Genomic DNA, 13324 nt, shown 5'->3' with positions numbered 1-13324 from the left:
ATAAGTGACTTGATAATGGAATGAATCATCTTTCATGGTTACAGGGTCCATAGATCATCGCTTTGTAGACGGTAGTGATGTTTGTGAAAGGTATTCATTTACAAAGCTTTTATATTATTTAATTTGATCATCTTAATGTTATAAAGTACATTAATATTTGATTAAACTAAATCCAGAGAGATGAACTAGCTGGACCAACACTTCATAGCAAATGATCTGTTGTTATTCAGTGCCGTAAGTCGTTTCCAACTCACACGGGCCTTGTATAGGGTTCCCAAGGAGTGGCTGGTGGATTTGAGCTGCCAACCTTGTGGTTCAAACCAACCTTATGATCCAGTATTTATCCTACAGTGCCATTAGCAAAAGTTAAATGGCTTGAATTCAGATCTTGAGAATCTGAATACAACTTCAACATCAAAAGCTATTTGTTATTATGTGTCAGAATCTGGCTTATAGAGACTTGTATAGGGTTTCCAAGGCTGTAAATCTTTATGGGAACAGAGAGCCTTACCTTTCTCCCATGAAGTGGATGGTGGAGTCAAACCACCAACCTTCAGATCAGCTGTCCAGTGATTATCCTATAGTGCCACCAGCATGTCATATTTCATATGCTGACTTTTATAATATCTAACAATAACTTTGATTAATACTGATGCACTAATTTAGAAAAATGTACATTCATGATCAGCCAATATGTGTTCATATCTAACCTGTTCTAGGATTGATGCTAGGCATAGGGGAGGGGATGAGGCAAAATTAACATTATAATTCTTACCTAAATTGTGAGTTTCATAGTGGTGAGAAATCAAAACTTAGTAAATGAAAAAGACAAATATTGTAATACAATATATTGGTTCTAACAATGTGGCACTGGTGTGGCACTCTAGGATAAGCACTCAGCCATGAGACTGGTTTGAACCACAAGGTCAGGGGTTCAAACTAACCAGTAGCCCTTAGGAAACCCTATACAGGGGTCGCTATAGTTGGAATCAACTTAACGGCACTTAACAATGACAACAGTGTAGGAACAATGTACAATGAAAACACAATGAAAGGCCAAAAACTGTACTCAGATAAAGAAATACTTACAGAAGAGAAGATATTTGGGTTAACTGCATTCAGAGATAAAGAAACCCTTATAGAAGAGGAGATATTTGGGTTAAGTCAAGAATAAATGAAAACTTCCCAGAAAAACTTCCCAGTACCACTATACTAAAAATAAATTGTCAATGTTCAATCATTTCAAGAGGTCATATTTAATCAAGAGCCAAGGGTACTGAAGGAGGAAGTCCAAGGTGCACTGAAGGCATTGACAAAGAACAAGACTCAAGGAATTGATGGAATACAAACTGAAATCTTTCAACAAACTGATGCAACTCTGGAGGCACTCATTCATCTACGCCAAGAAATTTGGAAGACAACTACCTGCCCAACTGATTGGAAGAGATTTATATTTTTTATCATTCCAAAGAGAGATGACCAAACCAAATACAGAAATCATAAAACAATGTCATTAATATCACATGCAAGTAAAATTTTGCTAAAGATAATTTTAAAACAGCTTCAACAATACATTGACAGGGAACTGCCAGAGGTTTAAGCTGAATTCAGACAAAGACATGGAATGAGGGTTATCATTGCTGACATCAGATGGATATTAGCTGAAAGCAGAGAATTCCAGAAAGATGTTTACCTGTGCCTTATTGACTATGCAAAGGCTTCCAATTGTGTAGATCATGAAAAGCTATGGACAACATTTTAGAAAATGAGTATTCCAGAACAATTTATCATTCTCATGAGGAACATTAACCTAGACCAAGCAACAATCATTTGAACAGAACAAGGGGATACTGAATGGTTTTAAATCAGGAAACGTGTGCACCAGTGTTGTAGTCTTTCATTATACTTATTCATTCTGTATGTTGAGCAAATAATCTGAGAAGCTAGGTTTTATGAAGAAGAATGTGGCTTCAGGATTGGAGAAAGAGTAATTAACAACCTGCAATACACAGATGACAGAAACTTGTTTGATGAAAATTAATAGGATTTAAAATACTTACAGATGAAAACTAAGACAACAGCCTTCAGTATGGGTTGCACCTCAATATAAAGAGAACAAAATTCATTCTGGACCAATAAATAACATCATGACAGAGAAAAAATTAAAGTTGTCATTCATTTTGCTTTGATCCACAACCAACACTCATGGAAGTAGCAATCTGGTGCACAAAACCTCTTTATTCAAGAGCAAAGACCTCAGTTTAAGGATTAAGGTGCACTAACTCAAGGAATGGTATTTTCAGTAGCCTTATAGACATGTGAAAGCTGGACAATTAATAGAGAAGACGGTATAAGAATTCATGTATTTGGGTTATGGAATTGAGAAGAATACTAAAAGTATCATGGACTGACAGAAGAATGAACAGATCTGTGTTGGAAGAAATACAGGCAGAATGTTCCTTAGAAGTAAAGATGGTGAGATTTGTCTCTCATACTTTGGACACACTATCAGGAGGGACCTGTCCCTGGAGAAGGACATCATGCTTGGTAAAGTGGAGAGACAGTGAATAAAAGGGAGACCCCATTGAGATGGATTGGCACAGTGGCAGCAACAATGAGCTCAGTGTGGCAGCAATTGTAAGGATGGCACAGGACAGGGTGGTTTGGTTCTGTTGTACATAGGGTCATTATGGGTCAGAACCAACTTGATGGTACCCAACAACATAAGAAGATATATAGCTTCAGATGTGTCCAAGAATTGGTGTGGTTAAAGAATGGAGTATCTGAGGAAAAGGGAATGCAGAATGAAGGTACAAACAATATATATGGCTGACATGTACGGGATCTTTTATGCCATGCTAAGGAATTTGGACTTCATATGCAATAAAGAGTCATTGACTTTCAACCAATAGAGACATTGTTATTGCTGTAAAATGTCATCAAGTCACTTCTGACTCATAGGAATCCTATATGGGGTCTGGTGTCCAACAAGTGGCTGGTGAATTTGAACCTTGTGGTTCAAACTCACCTTGCAGTCCAGTGCTTTAGCCCACAACACCACACCAGGACTCCACAATCACTCTAGTGGCAAGGTGGAGGTAGCACAGAGGGGAGAAAAGAATGCAGATGGCAGTTGTTGTTGTTAGGTGCCATCGAGTTGGTACCGACTCATAGCGACCTTATGCACAGCAGAAGGAAACACTGCCTGAACATGGGCCAACCTCACTACTGTTGCCACACTTGAGTTCATCGATGCTGCCACTCAGCCAATCCATCTCATTGGGGGTCTTCCCTCTTTTTCTCTGACCCTCCACCTTACCAAACATGATATCCTTCTCCAGTGACTGGTCCCTCCTGACAATATGTCCAAAGTATGAAAGACAAAGTGTGGCCATCTTGGCTGCACTTCTTCCAAAACGGAGCTATTGGTTCTTTTGGCAGCCCATGGCATTTGCAATATTCTCCTCCAACACCATAACTCAAATGCATCAATTCTTCTATGGTCTTCCTTATTCACTGTCCAGTTTTCACATGCATCTGAGGTTATTGAAAATACCATGACTTGTATCAGGCACACCTTAGTCTTCAAGCTGACATCTTTGCTCTTCCGCATTTTAAAAAGGTCTTGTGCAGCAGATTTGTCTAATGCAATACATCGTTTGATTTCTTGACTGCTGCTTCCATGAATGTTGATAGTTGATCCAAGAAGAAGTCCTTGACAACTTCAATCTTTTCTCTATTGATAAGAACGTTGCAGTAGGGTACAGTGATTTTCCAGTTCATGATGAAGAGAACTTAGATTCCAGTTATGATAATTATTGAAACCATAATTAGAGAGTAGTTGGATAGAAGTATTTCTTTTGTGAACTCTCTATATGATGTTGACACCGTCTCCTCTCCAGCCGTATAACACTCTGTTCATACTATTATGTGATTAGGTGTCAATGTCTTACTCATAATTATGGCTCTTCAAACACAATACTTTAATGTACCCACAGTGTCAAACATTAACAGCTGAAACTAATGAGAACTCAGGAAATTGTTGATAAATGTTTACTGATGGACTCATAAATTGTTAATAAATTGTAGCTGTAGCTGGATGGATAGGTAAATGAATATGTTTTTTTAAAAATTCAAATTCCATGTTTTTGTTAAGAGAGAATTAGACTAGAGAATATCAGTGTTTTTGACATGATCAAGTGATCTCCATTTAGGGAAAAGACTAGTCCAGGTAGAAATTATTTTACTTTTGTTGTTGTGATTGTGTGCTGTCCCGTCTCTTCCACTCATAGTAAACCTATGTTGTTGTTAAGTGCCGTCTAGTCGGTTCCAACTCATAGCAACCCTGTCTAGGGTTTCCAAGGAGTGACTAGTGGGTTTGAACTTCTAACTTTGTGGTAAGTAGTCCAATGCTTATCCTACAGTGCCACACCAGGACTGGGGTAGAATAAAACCGCTCATTAGGGGTTTTTACGTTGATATCTTTACAGGAGCAGATTGCTTCGTCTTTTCCCCTACAGAGTAGCGGAGACGGTGGGTTTGAACCACCCACCTTTCGATTATTAGCTGAGCACTTAACAATTATACCACCAAGGATTCTTGATTCTACTTTCAGACCTGTTGAACTTCAGTTGTTGTTAAGTGAAGTTGAGTCAGTTCTAACTCACAGTGACCTGGTATAGGGTTTCTGAAGAGCAGCTGGTGGGTTTGAACTACTGACCTTGTGGTTCACAGCCCAGTACTGATCCTACAGCACCACACTAGGAGTTCAATTTTGGTTATATTAAAAAAAAAAATTTTAAATCAGGAGGTATTTAGAGGAGTCAAATGGAAACTTAAATCTGAAGTTATAAGAGTAACTCTTACAGTCAAAATATACTATTTATCCTTTATATAGTTTTCTAACTGCCTAAAAAGCACATATCAATAGTATTAAGTTGAAATTTACACATTATAATATATAGATACAAATAAATATCTAGCTTTAATTATTGTCTGGAAGTAACATTCCTTCCAACCTGTTCTCTCCAAAATGTAAAACATGCCTCATGTAATTAATTTGGCCTATTCTCAGTGTACCTTGGAAACCAGGATGACCAGACTCTGTCTCTCATACTTGGGACGTATATCAGGAGGGTCCAGTACCTGGAAACAGACACCATGCTTGGTAGAGGGTCAGCAAAAAAGAAGACTCACAACGAGATGAATTAGCACAGTGGCAGCAGCAATGGGCTCAAGTGTAGCAAAGAATGTGAGGTTGGCGCAGGACTAGGCTATGTTGTTCTATTGTGCAGAGAGTTGCAATGAGTGGGTACCAACTCATGGCACCTAATAACAACAACTTCTCATTCAAAGCAGTTACTTCCTGGGTAAACATTCCCTCAAGTCAAGAGTTGACATCCTTCACTATGGCTGTTTCTTCCCTGCACTAACTCTTTTCCTCTCAAAACTGACTGCTGGAAAAAGGAAAATGTTTGCCGATCACCAAAGCAGTAAGATGGAGTAGGAAAGTGAGGGTCTTTCCTCCACCTTGAAGTTGTCCTGTAGGTTTTTGCTTGCAGTCACTGGCACATCCCTCTTCCTGCTTAGTCACTATACTTTTGTGTGCTAATAGGAAAGCCTGAACCACTTGGGATTGTTGTTGTGAAGAGCTGTAGAGTGTAGAGTCCTTTCTGACTCATTGACACCCTGTATAGGGTTTCTGAAGAACAGTTGGTGAGTCTGATCCTCCAACTTGCAGTTCAAACTGACCTTGTGGTCCAGTGCTTATCCTACAGTGTTACACCAGGATTTGGGTTAGAGTCAGATATATTTGTTATGGAATCTCAAGTGTATGCTCTAGTAGCTACAAGTCTTTGGAAATGTTGCTTACCTTCAACTCATTTAGCCTTACTTAACTTTAAAACTGGGTTCTTGCCTACAGTCTAAACAAACCACTCATAGAAGGTTACTTAGGATAAGCACTCGTCTGCAAACCACAAGGTTAGCAGTTCAAGCCCACCAGCTGATCCTCAGGAGAAAAATGAGGCTTTCTGCTCCTGCCTAGATTTACAGCCTTGGAAATCCTATACAGGTTGACTATGAGTGGGAACCGATTTAACGGCACTTTAACAACATGCGTCGAACAGTGTGCCTTCCTTTAGAGAAATCTGAGCAGAAGCTCATGGACTAATAAAAAAGCTTCCAGGAGTAATTTTCTTAATCGGGGTTACATGTAATTATTAAGATTTGAGTGCTGAATTGGAATTTATCCATTGCTGATGGGAATGCAAACTGATTAAGAGCATTTTGGAAAACAGTGTGGTGGTGAGTTCTCAAAAACTTTAAAATTGTATGACCTAGTAATGCCACTCCTAAAGACTTGAAAGCAGAGATTCAAAAAGAGACTCATCGCAGCATTATTTACAATAGACAAAAAGGTAGTACACATGATAAAATTCATAAAATCTTTTGACCAAAATTGATTGAATGAATTTACCTCCATTCTTGATGAATTAAACTGTTCTTTAACTGACCTCCCTGTTTAGGAATCTTTGTTTACTCAGCTGAAGTCAACCCCCTCAGAAGCTCCTGTTACCTGGCTATTAATTGCTTTCTTGTTGTAAACTGTTGTTATGAGTTGGAACTGACGTAACCGCACTTAACAACAATAATTATAATTATATATATATATACCATATATGTTGCTTGTTGTATGTACATATACATGTTATCAATTATATATGTATGCACATACACACACACTAGGAGGCTTCAAAAAGTTTGTGGAAATTCTGAATTAAAAGATATTAGAATTTATCCATGAACTCTTTGAAGAATATACATACATATATATATATATATATAATACAGTTAGGTGTTGTAGAGCCGGTTCTGACTCTTAGTGACTCTATATAGGGATTCTGAGGAATGCTGTTGGGTTTGAAATCACCAGCTTTGTGGTTCAAACTGACCTTGTGGTCTAGTGTTTTATACTACAGTGCCACACCAGGACTCCATAGGATAAGCACTTAAAAACTTCAAGGTCGAGTTGAACTGCAAAGTTAGAGATTCAAACTCACCAGCCACTTCTCAATAACCATATACAGATTTGCTAGAAGTTGGAACCAACTCAACCGCACTTAACAACAAAAATAATATTACATATATGATCTTTTAACTGGATAATGTAACTATCTTAAGGAATTAATCCTAGTAGCTAGATAATTTATATATCTTAAGGAATTAATCCTAGTAGCTACAAAGACCTTTATCACATAATTTTAAATAATTTAATATTAAAAATATTAGAAAAAATCAAATGCCCAAGCAAATCCTGATAGGAAACAATTACTTAAAGAGAAAATAAATACCATTCAACAATGTAAGAAGTGTTTGTAATCTGAATAAAAGTAGCTGAAAAGTTATTTAACAAATATAATTGTAACTAGGATAAACATTTATGCAGAGGAAGTATAACTGGTTGTAAATAACTCAAAACACCAAAAGTGGCGATGTTAGATGTTATAATTTTTGGGTGTTTCTCTTTTTTTCTATTTATATGTTAATTGGTTGAAATATTTCCAATCAAGATGATAAAGTGCCTCCCCCTCCAAAGAAAAAGTATTAAAAAAGAAAGGCATTGAGAAGTAGAACATGTCAGGAAGTATTAACTGAAACACAAGGCTAAGCTGATGGCAACTGAAAGCTTTTTTGAGAAGTCATAAGTGAGGAAAAAACTTATGGAATAAAGGACTCTCTCTGCCTGTGAGGTCAACAGTTGGACTTAAAGCTTAGTTATTGAGGAATGATCCCAGACAAAGACTCAGATGCTTAAAAACTTAGGGTACTAAAACATTATTAAGCTTGGATTTGAAATGTGATGGATTTTGAAAAAAAACCATGAGGATGAGGCAGAGGGGAGAAGGAAGTTGATGATAATGCAATGAAGACATGCCTAGTGGAAGTCAAATTGTGAATTTTAACTTATGCAAAAAAATGTATGGGGTACACACATGAATTCTGCTACCTGTCAGAAAACAGGAATTATCTTAAGTACATCCAAATGGGAAATTGAGGGAAGCCCAAAAGACATGTGGTCAGAAGAAAAAGCAATAAATAAGAATTTCATGAAAGCCAAAGTTATCAAATTTGAGCAGATACAGAAAAAAAAAAAAAAAAAGTCAATATCATAGCTATTCCCAAGTTATTAAGAACAGCACCAAGTCTGCCAGTCCTTGGGGCTAGCAGAGGAATCTGCGAAAGTCACACCATATGGGTATGGGCTGCCCAATAGTCCTTGCCAAGAGAGAAAAATTGAACTGAGCATAGAAAATAACCAGAAATTGCAATAAAATCTTTCACAACAATCATAAATTTTACTTTTATATTTATTGAGTTTTCACAGATGACAGAGGCCTACCTTAGGTAATAGGCATGGTCCCATCCAATAAAACAATATTAAAATAAAGTTTCATGTCATAAAACAGAGCTAAGTAGCCATTTTTCCATAAGAAGACTAAGCACTGAATGTGTTTAATCTTGAGATTTTTCAGATAGAGAACATCAAGCCAAGATGACAAAGTAGGAAACATAAAGGCCACAGGAAGTTGGTACACTAAATCTTTGCCCCAGGATAGATACAAATATGCATTTATTCAACATCTACTTTCAACATTAGGTGCTTACATGAATGATGAACAATTGAATTCAACTCCTAAGTGATGAAGGAGGAAGAGAAGTGATAATGTCAGCTGATTGCCTTCCACTCTCTATAGAAGCGCCAGATGTTCTTTATTTCCACACCAGCTTCAGTCGCTGTCCCCAGTGCCAACTGCAGGGGATATGGGAAATTCCTAGGGTTGTCCAAACAGATGCCCGTGATGATAGTGACCATACTTCTGGGATCAAGTGTGCCTGGCCCAGACGAATTCAACAGACCCTTGCAGAAATCAAGAATGTTATAGAGATCCCAGGCATCAGAGTCTGGTCTGGTCATCCTGGGTCTCATAAACCTCTTAGACACAAAGGACTGGCATAGAATATACTGGTTTCCTCTCTTCAGCTCATCTTCTAGGAAGGTGATGGCTGCCATTGCCCTATAGTCTTCCTTTATCAGGACATACAATATGTCAACCACAATCTTGGGTATGATGAGGAAAAACTTACCACTGGTGGCAAGTTGTTGTATGACTGAAAGATGTTCACAGAGGGCGCGGGGGTCAGGGAAAAGGTAAGGGGTCAAGGTTGGCTGAGTCTGGAGGCCCCTGAGAGTCTTCTCCAGCTGCACTACTTCACGCTGAAGCCAGAGTTGAACTATGTCTTTGGAAAACCTGATCCTTGAAGTTCTCTCTGGAAACTGCTGAGATGGGTTTTCTGATCCTTCAAGCCCATTGCTCACAAAGACACCCAACTTAGAGTTGAACCTCAAGAACCTTCCGGGGAGTCGAGTCGCAAAGTGGCCAAAGCTTCTGAGAAAACAAATACGTACCACAGCTTCATCCTGGGGGCTGAGTACAGGGGGCTCCTGCTCCAAGCTCACCCTGTCCTGGGAAGCCTTCAGCGGAGAGTGTTGACACAGAGCAATGTCTTCAGGAAGGTGCAAGAACCGGGGAGTGTTTGGGCCTTTACAATTCTGTAGCAGATCCTGGAGCTGATGGGACAGGCCAAGGCCTGGGTCCTGCAGGTCTCCCACTGAGGGTAGCAGGTTCAACAGCACAGACAGGTGGTCCCACAGGCTCAGCGGACTTCGCCAATATGAAGAAAGGAGGCTGTGGTTGGTGCGGAGCCAGCCCACAATCACCTTGATGGTGGGCAGAAGTCCTTCTGCAGAGAGGATCTTCAGTTTCTTCTGAATGACCTGAAGGTTGTTGCAAGACTGGTGAGTGGAAGTGCTCTTCCCCAAATAGGAGCCAGTGGGCAGTTCTAACTCAGGAAAGCTACTCATATTGTCCTCTGAATCGGATGTATTGCTAGAAGCACTACTCAGCTCAGACTGGGGCATCAGAAGACTGTGGCTGAAGACAGGAGTTGAGTACAAAGGTTTTCCTTGGTGTCTTTGGCTTAATGGGGTTGACAGGTTGGCAGAAAGAGTTGTTTTCAAGAAATCTAGAAGACTACTGGGATGCTTGCCTGCCATCACCTTATCCTTGTGCTGGGAAATTTTACATTCAGATGCTGCCCCACTTCCCTGCATTGCTGCTGGATTTGGGGAGTCACTCGCCTCTTCATCAGTTGTATCTGAAAAAGAAGTTTCACTGCTGGTTTCTGAATGACCCTGTGAGTTTAAGAACGTGTTTTCCTCTTCATCTGTCTCATCTGGGTCACACCAGGAATGGAAACTTGCTTCTGAATTGCAACTCTCACTAGAAACATAGGATAGTCTGTGGTTTCTCTGGTACTTGCTGTGGTGGAGGCCAGGGCAGGAGGCTGGAATGTCTTGTTGCTCTTCCCCAGTCTCTGTCTCTTGGCTTCCATGACTGGGAGTCATCACCTCTGGAGTCAGCTTCCCTTTCTGTAGCTCCACCTGGATTCGGGTATTCACATGCTGAATGAGATGTGAGAAAAGGGTCAAGGTGAAGATTACTGCCGGCCTGTGCTGCTTTGAACCTGTTTTCCGCAGACTGTGGACACTCATGAGGCAAAGAACCACCATGTGGAAGATGAGAAGGTCTGGGAGGAACAAGTAGCCTCTTGCAGGCTTTCCCTCCATGGAGGGCTGACTCTGATCATATGGGAAAGGCCGATAGGAAAGACAGAGACGAAAGTCTTCTAGGACCAGCTGGCATAGGGCTATCAGCCTCGTTGCTTTGAATTTTTTCTGAGGTTGCAGGAGGCTCTGAAGGTAGAGGAAACTAATCAGCAGCCTTTTGTTATCCCAACACTGCCTCTGATTAGGAGACAGCTTCTTCCCCTGGTACCTTTTCAGACGACTGTACCTTTGTCCTGCATGATCGTATAGCTGTTTGAGGTTCCAAGCCGCCCCTTTAAAAGGCACTTCTGAGTGGAGGCAGCGCTGGTAGAAATACGTGGCTTCAACATCATAGTACTTGCTCCCTGTGAGAGCTGCCAGCTGGTTGAAGGGCATTCCCATGTGTGGGGCCACTGACAGGGCTCTGTAATAACACCTCTCAGCCAAGTCTTTGGTGGCCAGGGCTAGGAATTCATTCTGATAGCGGAACAAGTCTCCCAGGTACAGCAGGCAGCGGTGGCAGGCCATTCGAGCCCAGGCTGCCTCTTCTTCTGATGTGGGTCCCACTTTTTTGCAGCCAATCAAGTGGATTGCACAATGGGGCCAGTCTATATAGCTCTGTAGCCTTAGCTCGTAGTGTTGCTGAAGGAACAGGAAGAGATGTTCATAGAATTTGAGGCCACCCACCAGATGAGCTCGCAATGGGCCTTCCCAGTGCTTGAAAGTGTCCATGTGTTTTCTATTGGTCTTCATTAGCAGCATAACAACATCAGAGTACATCTTCCTCCATAAAAGTTCTTCTGCTTTCCTCCCGTAATCCACTGGATGCAGAAACATGAGTTTAATGCAGACTTTCTGAACCACGTCCCTGAGGGCCAAGACGTGGGGTTTGAAAACCTCTTTGTGGGCATTTCCGTTTCGGAGGAAGAGATCAAGCCGCTGAGCTGCTAAGCAAACTTCCTGGTAAAGGAGTTTGGCATCTAGGGCTTCTGTCTGGCTTCTCTCCATGGGGTTGGATTCTTTTCCCATGATGCTTATGTGTCCCTTCAGAGAAAAGAAAAAACTGTTAGTGTTCACCCACAAAGACAGGGAAAAGAAGCAAAAAGCAACAACAACAACAAAATACACACACACATACAACACAATGAGGATTCATAAGGTCCTCCCAAGTAGAGCAGTTAACCTGTTGACCTTCAGATCTCAGCTTAAATATCATTTCTTTCAGAAAGTCAAATCTAACTGCCCAAGTCGGGATAGATGTCTCCCCTTTGAGACTCCCCTGAATACTGCTGACCTGCTGCGGTTTTCAGAGGCTCACCACAGAATGTTTCTTGATTGTGTTTCTCCTACCAGAGCACATCTGTTATATTTACCTATTATTCTTTCTTCCCCCAACCAGACCACAAAGATCCCAGATGGCAAGGTCTGAGTCAGTTTTACCACCATTTACACAGTACCTACCAATATTAGGTTAAAAAACAAATGCATGAATGAGGGTTATTCCAGAAGTTATTCTACTTCTTTAAATACAATGTTTAATTCTATGATGCTAATGGATAAAAGTACTCCATTTATTATTTAAGACACATATTGAAAAGAGTTAAAACTTAACAGCAATACAAAATAAAGAAGAAAACAAATTTTACATCAACTTTTAAATTTAATCAAAGTTCAACTCTGGAAACTTCAACCTAGGTTCTAGTAAAAAATCATCTTAATGAAAAAAAAACTATAAATTTCCTTACCTTGGAGTAGAATTTGCTTTTAGACTCTCAGGAGGGTGGGAGAAGAGAAAAACATCTTATACTATCAACAGAATTCAGACAAAAGAAAATACAAAGAGTAAACATAAAATAAAAAATGTCTTGTTTCTTAAAAACAAAAGAAAGCAAATTTACGCAAACCTGAAGTACCAATGTAAACAAAGAAATAAATAAAACATTTTAAATTATAACATCTGATACTCAAGTCCATGGTGAAATGTAGATTTACACAGCTGGCATCATTAAACACTTAAAAAAATCTTTCTAAGTCTGTAAAATCACTTATGTTCATGAATTTTTGCCCCACAATCCTACTGCTAGAAAGCATTCCTAAAGAAATGGTTAACAAAAGCAAAGCTCTCGTACATAGATGAGGAGGCCCATCCCACTAAGACAGGAAAGAAGGATTTTAAAAAGGAAGAGAGAGGAGGAGTGTGGGAAATAAAACTAGCCTAAGAATCTTACAATGCAGAAATTGTTCAGTAAACTGCAATGTATCTACCTGATACAAAGTCACTGAGTTCATTAAATACAATAGTTGTATATTGTATGTAAATAGTAACCAGATAGAAAGAGAGTATAATACAAAATAAGGACAGGTAATACTCCGGACATATTGTCAGGAGGGACCAGTCACTGGAGAAGGATATCATGTTTGGTAAGGTGGAGGGTCAGAGACAAAGAGGAAGACCCCAATGAGATGGATTGGCCAAATGGCAGCATTGATGGACTCAAGCGTGGCAACAGTAGTGAGGCTGGCCCAGGATCGGGCAGTGTTTCATTCTGCTGAGCATAAGTCACTATGGGTCCATACTGACTCGATGGCACCTAACAACAACAAATGTCAAGGAGTACTGGTGTGGTGCTGTAGAATAAGTTCTGGATCATAAGG

General features: G+C 39.9%; 1 pseudogene; it reads right to left on the bottom strand.

The window, feature by feature from the left end:
- Positions 1-8728: 8728 nt before the first annotated feature.
- LOC102819534 lies at positions 8729-11698 on the bottom strand (annotated as a pseudogene).
- Positions 11699-13324: the final 1626 nt, after the last annotated feature.

The sequence above is a fragment of the Chrysochloris asiatica genome, unplaced genomic scaffold (assembly GCF_000296735.1).
Source record: "Chrysochloris asiatica unplaced genomic scaffold, ChrAsi1.0 scaffold00001, whole genome shotgun sequence".
NCBI lineage: Eukaryota > Metazoa > Chordata > Mammalia > Afrosoricida > Chrysochloridae > Chrysochloris > Chrysochloris asiatica.
This window is presented reverse-complemented; position numbering and strand designations above follow the sequence as displayed.